The sequence below is a fragment of the Bubalus kerabau genome, chromosome 22 (genome assembly GCF_029407905.1).
Source record: "Bubalus kerabau isolate K-KA32 ecotype Philippines breed swamp buffalo chromosome 22, PCC_UOA_SB_1v2, whole genome shotgun sequence".
NCBI classification, from domain to species: domain Eukaryota; kingdom Metazoa; phylum Chordata; class Mammalia; order Artiodactyla; family Bovidae; genus Bubalus; species Bubalus kerabau.
Window position 1 is genome coordinate 49555868 of NC_073645.1, and position 14869 is coordinate 49570736.

Sequence of the window (14869 nt, forward strand, 5' to 3'; positions counted from 1 at the left end):
CAAGGGATAAACACGGTCTTCCCGAGACATCGCCAATCACACAACTAACTTAGGACTCTTTTTTTTCAAGTGCTTTGGAAACAAAATCAGCCCACCACATCAGGACAGAAGTAGAATTCCTAAATAATATGCCCTGTACCCCTCAAATGTTACCGATTCTAGCAGCCAACAACACAGAGTCCCATCAGCCGAGGGTTAATGATGTGACCCTAACAAAGGTTCCAAAGGAAATCCTAAGGAGATGAAGCTCTTGCTGCAGGTCCTAGGGATTGGAAAGAGGAAAGCTGACACCTTATTTTTAGACTTTGATAAAGAAGTGCACCTTTCAAATTTCCTCTTTCAAACTGGATCACACTCGTCCGTTATTTAAATTGTTACTTGAGAGGTTTCATCTCTCTCGTTAGTTCTCTGATGGAACTGATTCTGAACAATCCTGCTTTGTCTTTGCAGCTCCGTTCTCTCTGTTGGGCGGTGAATAGTTTGTAAACGATCCTTTCTGGCCCATAGAGGAAGTCCTCCATTTGTCAAGAAGATCATTTCTTGAGTTAATAAATAGATGTTCACAGCATATTAGGTACACCTCTTTTTATTATACTCTGTATACAGGACTTCGCTGGTGGCTCAGTGGTAAAGAATCTGCCTGCAAAGCAGGAGGCCCGGGTTCAATCCCCGGGTCGGAAGATCCCCTGGAGAAGGGAACGGCAATCCACTCCAGTATTCTTACCTGGAGAATCCCCATGGACAGAAGAGCCTGGCAGGCTACAGTCCACAAGGTCTCAAGGAGTCGGACACAACTGAGTGACTAACACTGTTTCTCTGGCTCTGAAGTTAAAGTCATATTGTATATATACATTTTCATCCTGCACTTTTCTTGGGTAGCACCTAACTTGTTTGTGGAATGAGTTGATAATGTCTGTTTTTCCCAGTAGAATAACCAGGCCATCACTCATTTAACAATGTTCTTTTCTGGCCATTTTGCGTATTATTAGTTTTTTTGTTCATATAAACTTGCTTGAGAACAGATTAAGAGTTGCTGGTTCAAACGGACATTTCAATACCAAAGCCAAATTGGCCTCTCACTGATAAGCCTACCAGCAACGGAAGTCCTCTTTCCTACAGGACTAGAAGATGCTGGCTATTAAATTCATAAATTGTGGCAATTTTTATAGGGAATGCTGCATTATATTGCAATTCTATGATTTTTTGTCCCTACAGTTTTGCCTTTTCTAGAATTTCATAGAAATGGTTCCTTACAGTATGTAGTCTTCCTTTCCCAGTTTGAGATTCACCTGACTACCTCTAAATTTGTTTATCTGTTCAGCAATTGATGGATATTTGGGTAAATTTAAGTTATTGGCTGAAAACTCCAATACTTTGGCCACCTGGTGAGAAGAACTGACTCATTTGAAAAGACCCTAATGCTGGGAAAGATTGAAGACAAGAGGAAAAGGGGATGACAGAGGATGAGATGGTTGGATGGCATCACCAACTCAATGGACATGAGTTTGAGTAAACTCCGGGAGTTGGTGATGGACAGGGAGGTCTGGTGTGCTGCAGTCCACGGGGTCGCAAAGAGTCGGACATGACTGAGCTACTGAACTGAACTGAACTGAAAGTTATTGGCCATCTTGAATAAAGTTGTTCTGAACATTTAAGTACTAGTCTTTCTGTGAATATACACTTTCCTTTCTTTTACTTAAATGTACAGGAGAAAAATTGCTGGGACATAAAGTGAAAGTGAAGTTGCTTAGTCGTGTCCGACTCTTTGTGACCCCATGGACTGCAGCCTACCAGGCTCCTCTGTCCATGGGATTTTCAAGGCAAGAGTACTGGAGTGGGGTGCCATTGCCTTCTCCAGAGGATCTTCCCGACCCAGACATCCAGTAAACGTACTTAACTGCTAAAGAAACTAACGAAGCGTTTTCCTAAGTGTCTGTACCCATATGCATTCCCACTAGCAATGGGTGGTATTTCCAGTTGCTTCATGTCCTCACCAACATTTGCTATTACCAGTGTTTTTTTAAAAATGGGATTGTAACAAGTGCTTCATGGTATCTCACTATGGTTTTGATGGTTTCACAAATATTAATGGTGTTGGACATCTTTTTATGAGCTTATTTTTTACCTATATCCTTTGTTTGGAGAAGTATCTATTTGAATCTTTTGCTCTTTTCTTAAATTGGTTTGAGTCCTTTTTGTTCAGTTTTAAGAGCTTTTTATATGTGTATTTTGGACAAGGTAATGGCACCCCACTCCAGTACTCTTGCCTGGAAAATCCCATGGACGGAGGAGCCTGGTAGGCTGTAGTCCATGAGGTCGCTAGGAGTCGGACACAACTGAGCAACTTCACTTTCACTTTCCACTTTCATGCATTGGAGAAGGAAATAGCAACCCACTCCAGTGTTCTTGCCTGGAGAATCCCAGGGATGGGGGAGCCTGGTGGGCGGCCGTCTCTGGGGTCGCACAGAGTCAGACACAACTGAAGCGACTTAGCAGCAGCAGCATACGTGTATTTTGCGTATAAGCCCTTTATTAGGTTTATGTTTTGCAAACATTTTCTCCCAATCTCTGGCTTGCATCTTTATTTTCTTTACAGTATCTTTCAAAGAGAAACATTTTATAATTTGGGTGAAGTCTAAGTACCAGTAGGACAGAGGAGCCAGGTGGGCTACAGACCATGGGGTTGCAAAAAGTTGAAAACGACCGGGTGACTGAGCACATGTACACACACACACACTAAGTGCCGATTGCTTTCATTGTATGGATTGTGCTTTAAATGCTTGTGCTTCCCTTGTGGCTCAGCTGGTGAAGAATCTGCCTGCAGTGTGGGCTTTGCCTAACCCAAGATCACAAAGGTATTTTCCCCCTGGTTTGTTCTAGAATATTCATGAATTTAGTTCTTACACTTAAGATTATTTTCTTATTTTGAGTTTTTTTCAAAATAGTATGAAGTAAGGGCTGAGGTTCATTCTTATACATGTGACTCTACAATTGTTTAAGCTTGATTTCTTGAAAAATGTATCCTTTCCCTGGTGGATCGTCTTGGCGTCCCTGTTAGAAATCAGATGACCACATTTGTGTGGGTCTCTTTCTGGATTCTCCATTACAAAGTCTATCTTCCCAGCTCTGTGTCAACTCCAAGCACTGTTGGTCACCCTGCTTTCCAGAGGCTCTTATCTGTGACCTCAGATATGTTCCTCCCACCTGTATGGACCAACCCTCAAAGATTCGAGGGATGCCCTCTGCAGATCTTGAGAGCTTGCTTTTGCTTCTTTCTCTCTCCAGGGTCTTACACCAATTTTAGCCATTTTTGCTTCCCCAAACTCTGATTTCTGTCTCTTCATCTCGAGATGACTATTGGTTCTCTACCATGCCCTGTGGATTCCTCCTTGGAAACTTTCTGATGCAGGGGTCAGTTGCACCTCATTCCTTTCTTTTCTCTCAGGAATGAAAGCCCGTATGTGGCCAGATGTCCAGTGTCTAGAAATCATCCTTTTATGTGTAATTTTCTGCTTTATTGCCGAGGGCCAATCTGCTCCCTATTCTTCCATTAGGGCCAGAAGAGGCAGTCAGCGTTTATTCTTGAATCAGCATGGTTGTCCCACGTTCTTCCCCTCAAAATTTTGCACGTATTACGCTATTGTCTTTTAACATTGAATGCTGCCACGCAGGAGTCTGGTGTCAGATCTGTTTCTTCTCTCTGATTATGACTTTCTTATTCTCATAGCATAGTTGCAAAAGTCTTTATTCATGAAATGCAGTTGCTTGACCTGAATGTATTTTGTATAGATTGCTCTGTATCTCTTTTTGCTTCTTATTCTGGGATTGTCTTTTCCAGATCTCATTCGGTTCATTGCAGATACAGTTGGGTTTGTTTTTTTTTTTTGTATCCTATTTCTGTATTCATTGAAATCCTACCTTGAGGCACACCGGTCACTCACACGTTGGGTTATCATTGACCTCCACATCCACCGTCTCTCCTGATAGCTTTGGTCTCTTTGTCTTCTTCCCTGCCTCACTGTTCCTTTCTTCTGTGAGGCTAGCTCATCTTTCAGTCAAGTCTTATTCTAGCTTATGTATTTAATCCAAAATGGTGCGGTTTGGAGTTTCAGTTTCTCTCCCTTGCTCTGAAGCTTTCCTTTCATTTGGGTTTTCTTCCTTTGCCATCTCATCATTCATTTCTTACTTTAATAAACTCTTATTATAAGTCCTTACATAGCGTAGTAGTAGTAGTGTTAGTCAGTCAGTCGTGTCCAGCTCTTTGTGACCCCATGGACTATAGCCCACCAGGCTCCCCTGTCCATGGGATTCTCCAGGCAAGAATACTGGAGTGGGTAGCCACGCCCTCCTCCAGGGGATCTTCCAGACCCAGGGATCGAAACTGGGTCTCCTGCATTGCAGGCAGATTCCTTACTGTTTGAGCTACAAAAAGAATTCTTTACCATCTGAGCCACCAGGGAAGCCACATAATACATGCAGAAAAAACAATTCAGTGAATTGTGTGATTTCCCAGCTGAAGGTAGTTTATTCTGTCTTTATTTCCTTTTGCTGTATATCTGCATAGTTGCCTTGGCACTTTTTTTTTTTTTAATCTTGCTTATTTTTAACCTGGGCAGTTCTGTCCAACCATTGCTGTGGTCTAGTATGTTGCAAATGATTCCCTTGAAATTTTTCTTACCTTATCTGGGGTCACTTTGTCTCATCTTCCCCAAGCTTCAGCTTTTGGCTGGATGACTTTCTTGCATTTTTTCTCTCCAAATGCATCCAGGAAGAAAGAATGTACAGAGCTTTGACAAAATACTTAAATCAAGTTGACGTAAGCTCACACACATCTCAGGTAATGGAAGCCCATGCAAATCTTCTGCAGGGCCAAAGACGGGGCACCTGTCTTGTTCTCTTTCCTGGCTACGTTTATTTATGCTGTGCTCCTGAGTTCATGAACTTTCATCCCTGTCCAGAACTTTCATCCTCTCAGCTTTAAACTATTGCAAAAACATAAGTAAAATAAATGCCTCTGCCCCAGAAGTCTCTTTGCATTTTATTAGCTCTAATGCTGTTGCATACCTACAGCCTAGAGTTGGAGGGAGGGGGGTCTTGTTACTGGAATTGCTTTAGGTTCATTGTGAGTTTCAGTTCAGTTCAGTTCAGTCACTCAGTTGTGTCTGGCTCTTTGTGACTCCATGGACTGCAGCATGCCAGGCCTCCCTGTCCATCACCAACTCCTGGAGTCCACCCAAACCCATGTCCATTGAGTCGGTGATGCCATCCAGCCATCTCATCCTCTCTCATCCCTTTCTCCTCCCGCCCTCAATCTTTCCCAGCATCAGAGTCTTTTCAAATGAGTCAGCTGTTTGCATCAGGTGGCCAAAGTATTGGAGTTTCAGCTTCAACATCAGTCCTTCCAATGAATACCCAGGACTGATCTCCTTCAGAATGGACTGGTTGGATCTCCTTGCAGTCCAAGCAACTCTCAAGAATCTTCTCCAACACCACAGTTCAAAAGCATCAATTCTTCGGTGCTCAGCTTTCTTTATAGTCCAACTCTCACATCCATACATGACTACTGGAAAAACCATACTTTGTTGGCAAAGTAATGTCTCTGCTTTTTAATATGCTGTCTAGGTTTGTCATAACTTTCCTTCCAAGGAACAAGCGTCTTTTAATTTCATGGCTGCAAATTCCATCTGCAGTGATTTTGGAGCCCCCAAAAATAAAGTCAGCCACTGTTTCCCCATCTATTTGCCATGAAGTGATGGAACTAGATGCCATGATCTTAGTTTTCTGAATGTTGAGTTTTAAGCCAATTTTTTCACTCTCCACTTTCACTTTCATCAAGAGGCTCTTTAGTTCTTCTTCACTTTCTGCCATAAGGGTGGTGTCATCTGCATATCTGAGGTTATTGAGATTTCTCCTGGCAATCTTGATTCCAGCTTGTGCTTCCTCCAGCCCAGGATTTCTCATGATGTACTCTGCATATAAGTTAAATAAGCAGGGTGACAACATACAGCCTTGATGTACTCCTTTTCCTATTTGGAACCAGTCTGTTGTTCCTTGTCCAGTTCTAACTGTTGCTTCTTGACCTGCATACAGGTTTCTCAAGAGGCAGGTCAGGTGGTCTGGTTTTCCCATCTCTTGAAGAATTTTCCATAGTTTATTGTGATCCACACAGTCAAAGGCTTTGGCATAGTCAATAAAGCAGAAATAGATGTTTTTCTGGAACTCTCTTGCTTTTTCCATGATCCAGTGGATGTTGGCAATTTGATCTCTGGTTCCTCTGCCTTTCCTAAAACCAGCTTGAACATCTGGAATTTCATGGTTCACATATTGCTGAAGCCTGGCTTGGAGAATTTTGAGCATTACTTTATTAGCGTGTGAGATGAGTGCAATTGTGAGATAGTTTAAGCATTCTTTGGCATTACCTTTCTTTGGGATTGAAATGAAAACTGACTTTTTCCAGTCCTGTGGCCACTGCTGAGTTTTCCAAATTTGCTGACATATTGAGTGCAGCACTTTCACAGCATCATCTTTTAGAATTTGAAATAGCTCAACTGGAATTCCATCACCTCCACTAGTTTTGTTCGTAGTGATGCTTCCTAAGGCCCACCTGACTTCACATTCCAGGCTGTCCAGCTCTAGATGAATAGGAGTGATCACACCTTCATGATTATCTGGGTCATGAAGATCTTTTTTGTACAGTTCTTCTGTGTATTCTTGCCACCTCTTCTTAATATCTTCTGCTTCTGTTAGGTCCCTACCATTTCTGTCCTTTATTGAGCCCATCTTTGCATGAAAAGGTCCCTTGGTATCTCTAATGTTCTTGAAGAAATCTCTAGTCTTTCCCATTCTATTGTTTTCCTCTATTTCTTTGCATTGATCGCTGAGGAAGGCTTTCTTATCTCTCCTTGCTATTCTTTGGAATTCTGCATTCAAATGGGTATATCTTTCCTTTTGTCCTTTGCTTTTCACTTCTCTTCTTTTCACAGTTATTTGTAAGGCCTCCATTTTGCTTTTTTGCATTTTTTTTTCCCTTGGGGATGGTCTTGCTTCCTGTCTCCTGTACAATGTCATGAACCTCCATCCATAGTTCATCACACACTCTATCAGATCTAGTCCCTTAAACCTATTTCTCACTTCCACTGTATAGTCATAAGGGATTTGATTTAGGTCATACCTGAATGGTCTCGTGGTTTTCCCCACTTTCTTCAATTTCAGTCTTAATTTGGCAATAAGGAGTTCATGATCTGAGCCAGAGTCAGCTCCCAGTCTTATCTTTGCTGACTGTATAGAGCTTCTCCATCTTTGGCTGCAAAGGATATAATCAGTCTGATTTCGGTGTTGACCATCTGGTGATGTCCATGTGTAGAGCCTTTGCCTGTGTTGTTGGAAGCAGGTATTTGCTATGACCAGTGTGTTCTCTTGGCAAAACTCTATTAGCCTTTGCCCTGCTTCATTCCATATTCCAAGGCCAAATTTGCCTGTTACTCCAGGTGTTTCTTGACTTCCTACTTTTGCATTCCAGTCCTCTATAATGAAAAGGACATCTTTTTTGGGTGTTAGTTCTAGCAGGTCTTGCATGTCTTCATAGAACCGTTCAACTTCAGCTTTTTCAGCGTTACTGGTTGGGGCATAGACTTGGATTACCATGATATTGAATGGTTTGCCTTGGAAATGAACAGAGATCATTCTGTCGTTTTTGCGATTGTATCCAAGTACTGCATTTAGGACTCTTTTGTTAACTATGATGGCTACTCTATTTCTTCTAAGGGATTCCTGCCCACAGGAGTAGATATAATGGTCATCTGAGTTAAATTCACCCATTCCAGTCCATCTGAGTTCGCTGATTCCTAGAATGTTGACATTCACTCTTGCCATCTCCTGTTTGACCACTTCTAATTTGCCTTGATTCATGGACCTAACATCCCAGGTTCCTTTGCAATATTGCTCTTTACAGCATTGGACCTTGCCTCTATCACCAGTCACATCCACAACTGGATGTTGTTTTTGCTTTGGCTCCGTCTCTTCATTCTTTCTGGTGTTATTTCTCCACTGATCTCCAGTAGCATATTGGGCACCTACTGACCTGCAGAGTTCATCTTTCAGTGTCCTATCTTTTTGCCTTTCACACTGTTCATGGGGTTCTCGAGGCAAGAATACTGAAGTGGTTTGCCATTCCTTTCTCCAATGGACCACATTCTGTCAGACCTCTCCACCATGACCCACCCATCTTGCAGTAGGACCTTGTTTATCCAGTCTCTCTCTCTCTCTCTCTCTCTCTCTCTCTCTCTCTCTCTATATATATATATATATATATATGTAATAATTGGCATCTGCTAACCCCAAACTCCCACTTCACCCTTCTCCCTACTCTCCCTTGGCAACCACAGGTCTAATCTGCATGTCTCTTTGTTTCTATTTCTTAGATAAGCTCATTTGTGTCCTATTTTAGATTCCACAAGTAAGTGATATCATGTAGCATTTGTTTTTCAAAGAGTCATTTTTTTTAATACATACAAGTCTTTCTTAACATTGCGATGTTTCATACAACTAAATATTTAAAAACCAAATTTCTATCCTGCTTTAATAGCTTCTCTATCTCCTGTTTTTTGAGAAACTTTACTTGGTATCTCAATTCTGTATTATATTACATTACCAACATTTTCCTTGGCTCCTGAAGCAAACCAAAAGTAAGGCAAAAACTAGGTGAATACTAAATCATTCCACAAGTGAAAACTTTCTGTGGATTACAGATATTAACTTCATGATGAAAAAAATTAACTCATTTCTTTCTGCTAGAAATCTGTTGAAGGTCTTCAAGTTTCTCAAAGAAGTTGAGGGGGAAATACACTTTTCCAAAGCATAAAGCTCTATGACTTTTTGAATGAGGTCTAGGTGGGAGTTCCATGCATCACTTGAAGCGGGTCATGGAAGGCATTGAATTGTTTCATTGTTTGGCCTTCTGGTGGAATTTACTCCAATTTCTAGATGTCCATTTACTTAAGGGATTGATTCCAACTTTTTTAATCATATAAGAAGTAATTAAGCAATTTGTCATTACAGGTGGACTGGCCACTGCTCTCATACTCCCATTTGTGAAAACTTACCTCCAAAGAATCACAGAGAGAGAGAGAGACATACTGATCATCTGTTTTTAAAAAATAACCTGTATAGTGCACAAGAGAGATAACCTCTGCATAGCGCTCTGTGGTAACCTAGATGGGTGGGGTGGGGAAGTGGGAGGGAGGTTCAAGAGGGAGGGGGTCTATGTCTACATGGAGCTGAGTCACTTGGTTGTTCAGCAGAAATCAACATAACATTGTAAATCAAGTATACTCCGATAAAAAAAACTATATGGTGGCCAATAATTCTATATTCATACCTACTCTCATATACCTGAAATGACATATGAACACATATACTCCACACTGCATTAGAAAATGACTGGGAATAACCTGTGTCGTCTACAACAGAAGCAGAGTTAAACACATTGTGTGGCACCGCATCTTGCCTCCAGTGGCTAAATGAACAAAGCAAGTCTAGAAGTACCAGTGTGGAAAAATACCCATATCATGCAACTTAGGTAACAGAAAATCCATATGCATATATGTTTACCCTGGAAGGACAGATGAGGAACTGGTAACTAAGTTTGTCTCAAAAAAGGCAAACTGGTTGTCTGGGGAATAAGGAAGCAAGGAGACTTAGATTCTTCATTGTTATACTTGTTGAACCTTTTTCATTTTGAGCCATGCATATGTGTTCCTGATTTTTTTAAGTATAAAGTTAACTGCTATATAAGGGCTTCCCTGGTGGCTCAGACAGTAAAGCGTCTGCCTGCAATTCGGGAGACCAAGGTTCCATCCCTGGGTCAGGAAGATCCCCTGGAGAAGGAAATGGCAACCCATTCCAGTACTCTTGCCTGGAAAATTCCAAGGATGGAGGAGCCTGGCATGCTGCAATCCATGGGGTCGCAAAGAGTCGGACCAACTTCACTTTCACTTTCAATTGCTATTTAAATAACACAACCACTTAACTTTACTAAACTAACCTCAGTTCTGAACAGCACGTAACATAAAATTTGAATTGCCATATATCTGTGTGTATTTGTTGCTAAGCTATGTCCGACTTTTCTGCGACCCTATGGACTGCAGCCCGCCAGGCTCCTCTGTTCATGGGGTTTCCCAGGCAAGAATACTGGAATGGGTTGCCATTTCCTTCTCCAGAGGCTCTTCCTGACCCAGGAATCGAACGAGTCTCCTACTGCAGGCAGATCCTTCACCATCTGGGTCACCAGTATCAGTTCATTCATTCAAAAAGCATTCACTCTGACACTCTGACCACTTTTGGTGATTGATAGGCGTTAAAGATGCAAAAATGACTTAGACTCAGCCTTGGGGGAAGGGATCCATACAGATAATTACAAAACAATGCAATACAATTTTAAAATAAAGGAAAGAAGGCCAATCTTCCTAGGCTGCCCACTAGGCTGCCCACTATGCCCACTATGCCCAAATTAAGCCCTGGGCATAATTTGGGAAAAGAAGAGGAGTAAGGATAGATGGGCGATGTGAAAATGGAAGATTCTGGGTCCCCTAGAGTTACTCATTCTGGCACATTCTAGAGACTGGAGTAGCCAACCTGAACTGCTTCTGTCCTGATACCAGCCCTCCTTCCTGCCCCTGCTCTGCAGTCAAGAGTCACCAAGGCCTTCTGCTTTTATCTCTGAACACTGAGTGATTTTATGTTCATGTTTCTGGTCGATGTTTAAACGCAAGCTCATTTCTCTCTACAGACCCAAGTTTACCCTTTTTTGCTTCTTCTAGAGACCATTTCTGGCCTCAACATCTTAACGTTAATTGCCATCTGTTGAGCCCTTAAAGTGTGATGAGCATTATCTGGGTTGCTGCAGAGAAATCCAGAGGCCCCGTCCTCCAGTAAAATGGGAGACACACAACCACAATTTGCCTCACCAGTCACAGGAAGACTGCCTCCAGCTGTGTTTTAAAGGAAAGGGGCTGCAGGGCTTGGGGAAGAGGAGGAGGCGGGGAGACAGGCAGGAGGAGAGCCTGTGTGGGGCGGAAGACAGTTAAAACAGGAAGTGCATTGGGGGTTAAAGAGGAAGCTGGGTTGGTAAGAAGGGCCGTGTTCTGGGGTCATAAAGATGAGAGTGCATAGGTGTTCAGGATGGCAAGAGGCTGGGGGTGGCCCTCAGAGCCTCGGGAATAAGGGAGCTGACTCTGATGTCAGGAGGGGCGGAAGGAAGATGGATATGGAGGGTCAAAGGGCTTCCAAAGGGAAATCAACGTGACCCTGGATCCATGCCTCTGACAACATGCTCTTGTGTTACAGCAATGAATGTCTTTAGACTTCAGAGGTTGAGGGAGATTGCTTAATTTCAGGAAGCATCCCTGGGGTCCTGCAGAGAGGACATTACCGGGAGAGCGGGGCCATCTGCCCTGCGCCGTGTTCCCCCGGCTATGGACTTTCCAGCAGCAGATGTCTGACAAAGGCAACTTGTCCTCTCGTCTTGCATCACAGTCTCCGCCTCTGCAGCCCTGCAGTGTTAACAAGCAAAACTGTGCTCATCAGGGTTTGAAACGATCGCCTCCTTTGCGGAAGTCTGGCTCCGGAGGCCACCGAGGCTGGGAATTGACTGCTGGGCGGAGTCACCGGCCTACCTGGCCCCGCCTGACCTGGGCTGTTCCCCCCAGGGCATGCTCTGGAGGCAGCCAACTGCCCTGCTGGGCTCCAGGGTGACTGGGCTGCCTGGCGCTGCAGCTGGGGCCCTTCTGCCTCTGATCTGTCAGTCCACAGGCTTTTATTGGGCTCCTCCCAGCTATGGTGTTATGTCAGGAGCTGGAGATGGAGAGGTGATGGAGACAGGCACCGCGCAGACTATCTCAGAGCTCACAGCCCCGAGGAGGGGGAGGGAGGAAAGACTGATGCCCAACAAGGGAATCAGTGTATTCCCAACAAGGGGATACACCTTGCATGTGTATTCATATGCAGAGCAGAAGGGAGCAGTGCAGGGTCATTTCCCAGAGGCGGTCAGGAGGAAAGTGCAGGACAAATACCAAGGCGGGGAGTCCCAGATGGGGAAGAGCTGGACTCTGACCCTGAGAGAGGGTTCTGGAGGGCTGGAACCCAGGGCCCGGGAGCTGCTGAGACGTCAGGCAGAGCCTCCCAGCAATATGGCTTTTATTCCAAATGGAAGCTTTTAAGCAGAAAACTGGCAGGACCTGGTTTCATTTGTAGGGGGTCTCCCTGGATGGTGTGCTTAGAATGGACTGCCTAAAAAAAGAATGAGTCTGGAGTTGGGGGACCCTGCAGTCATCAAATGAAGGTGGTGGAGCGGAGAGGAGGGGACACAGTCAAGAGGCACCAAGGAGCAAGACAGGACCTGGACGTAGGGCTGCTTTAGAGGCAGGATGTAAGGTGGAGACAGGAAGCCTGCGGAGAAACAGAGTCAGAGCAAGGGCTGGGTCTGCCTGGCAGACAGCCAGGAGGCCAGAGCATGGAGGAGAGGGCCACACAGGCTGTGCTGTTTTGGAGCTCCCTTCATGCAGATGGTATTTAAAGACCTGGCACTAGACAAGATTCCCAGGGACAGCATGGGCAAAGCGCCGAGTTCAAATTTTGCACTCTTTCACCTCTCTTTACGCCATGTGGAAGGGATATATAGCATTGCAAATGGTCCCAGCCAATAGGTGGCCACCCTCCCCAGCCTTTGGAGTCCACAGCTCTGTCCAGAACAGGTGCCAGGGGTCCTGCATCAGACACTGATGCAGGCAGGGTGCCATACCCTAAGTGTCACCTTCTCACCATTGGTCCCATCATTCACAGGCCCTCCAGAGTGAGGTCCCTGCAAGGAGGATGCATCTCCCACGTGAGGGCGGGAGCCTGGGACTAACCTGCAGGGCACAGCACCAAGGCTCAGAACCAAGCTGATACAACAGGTGTCCTTTCTGCCCTTCCCCGTGGGATTTCCTTCACTCTGAAACTTCTCCAAGGAACTTTCAGGAAGTCTTCTGGAAAGCGGTCCCTGAGAACACCTGGTTCAGACCCTTCCTCTTAGTCCCTTCTCTTCCTGTGCCTGCAGGTTACTGCCTTAATGACAGCCTTAATGACAAGTGCATGCCTGCCTGCTAAGTCCTGTTCAACTCTGTGCAACCCCATGGACGGTAGCCTGCCAGGCTCCTCTGTCCATTCTTGTCCAGCCAAGAATACTGGAGTGGGCTTTCATGCCCCCCTAAGGAGATTGTCCCCATCCAGGGATCGAACCCATGTCTCCTGCATTGCAGGCAAATTGAGCCTGTATAACATCCACCCAGCGCTACCCTTACTCACTCTTTGCAGGGAGGGAAACAGCAGCTCAAGAGATTTCTGGGCTCTCCTAGGTTCTGGGCGCCTGCCCTCTGCCCTCCTGAACCAAGGGCATGACCCAGAGCGGGTGTCCAGCCACTCCAGTCCCTGGTGTCCAGGACCAAGGCTGAGAAGGAAGGGACTTTCCCGCTTGCAAGAGGGTCACACCCTGATACCGACAGTTCGCCCGGGTCCGGGCAGTGGGGCCGCGCGGCCAGGGTCCCCGCGCGTGGGGCGGCCGCGTGGGTCAAGGTCCGGGGCGGCCGGTCGGTCCCTGCGGGGCGGGCCGGGTGCGCTCCCCGCGCCGGGCACCAGGCGTCGCCTCCGCTCCTCGCTGCGCCGGCCCCCGCCCCCGCCGCGGAGCCCGAGCCAGCAGCGCGGAGGAGGCGGCGGCGGCGGGAACCCGGCCCCACAAATTTCCTGCTCGGCGGCGGCGGCGCAGGCGGCGCCCGGACCCCGCGGCCTCCGCGCGTCCCCACGAGCCTCCTGAGCTCCCGGCAGGGACGGCGGGGACGGCGGGGCGCCCCGGAGGGCGGCGGGCGGGCGCCCCGGGAGATGCGGAGTCGCCGCGGCGGCGGCGGCGGGATCGGCGCGAGCGCCCCGGCTCCCGGGAGGTGAGTGCGCGCGCGAGGGTGCGCGGACCGGGGGCCCCCACGAACCCCTGCGGGTGGCCGTGCGCCCGGGGCGGTCCGAGCAGGGCGGGGACACACCGCCTCGGCCGACGCCGCGGGAAGGAGGGGCCGCGCCCGGGTGCCGGGTCCCCGACCGGGTCTCTGCCGGCCCGGGAGCGCGCCCGGTGCCGGCGTCTGGGGGAGCGCGCGACCCTGGCCATCGGGCCCCCCGGGGGGGGTACCCCCCAGCCCAACTTGGCGACCAGGTAGGCAGCTCTCTCGGGCTCCCTCTGGGTAAACGGACCAGCAGAATGAGTGTGCCTGCGGGTGGCGATGGCGACAGGGCGATGTGTGTGAAGGCAGGCGAGACCCAGAGGGGGTGCCGGCGCGTGTGTTGGGGGCTGCAGCACCCAGGGGTCAGACCCGAGCCTTCGGAGAAAGTGACTCCGAGTTGCAGCAACTCCGTGAGCGGCGTGGGTTGCTGTCAGGGCGCCCCTGGCCTTCCCAGGGAGGGCAGGGGAGTGGGGTGCCGCTGTGGGGCTTCAGAGATGCGGCAGGGAGCTCTGGGGCAAGTGGGCACTCCCCTCTGGCCCAGGCTGGCCCACGGTGTCCGCGGGGTGACCTGTCAGAGCGCCTGGGCCGGAGCGCAGCACAAAGCCAAGCCTGCCAGCTCCCCGGGACCATCTGGGAAGGGCTGGACAGCCCCTCGGATGGAGAAGCAGAGCCAAACCCGGAGTGATCACACTGAACTTGACCTAAATTCCTTCCTGGCTCGGCAAGCCTTTCTAGAAAGGTGAAACAATTATACTTGCAGAATTATGCCATCATCTCAGATGAGGACCACTCTACCAGAGTTCCCACCCGGGAAACTCCAGGAAAGAGGATTGTGGCAGGATTGTGGC

At 47.2% G+C, this 14869-nt stretch overlaps 1 protein-coding gene across 2 annotated transcripts in view; it reads left to right on the forward strand.

Moving 5' to 3' along the window:
• Positions 1 to 13783: 13783 nt before the first annotated feature.
• The window catches only part of PTPRE (protein tyrosine phosphatase receptor type E), a 178976-nt gene continuing 177890 nt past the window's right edge, over positions 13784 to 14869 (forward strand). For both annotated transcript variants that reach the window (XM_055559921.1, XM_055559923.1), the window contains exon 1: positions 13784 to 13970. The gene's annotated coding sequence lies outside the window, so the exon portion shown is untranslated. The remainder of the gene's footprint in view (positions 13971 to 14869) is intronic.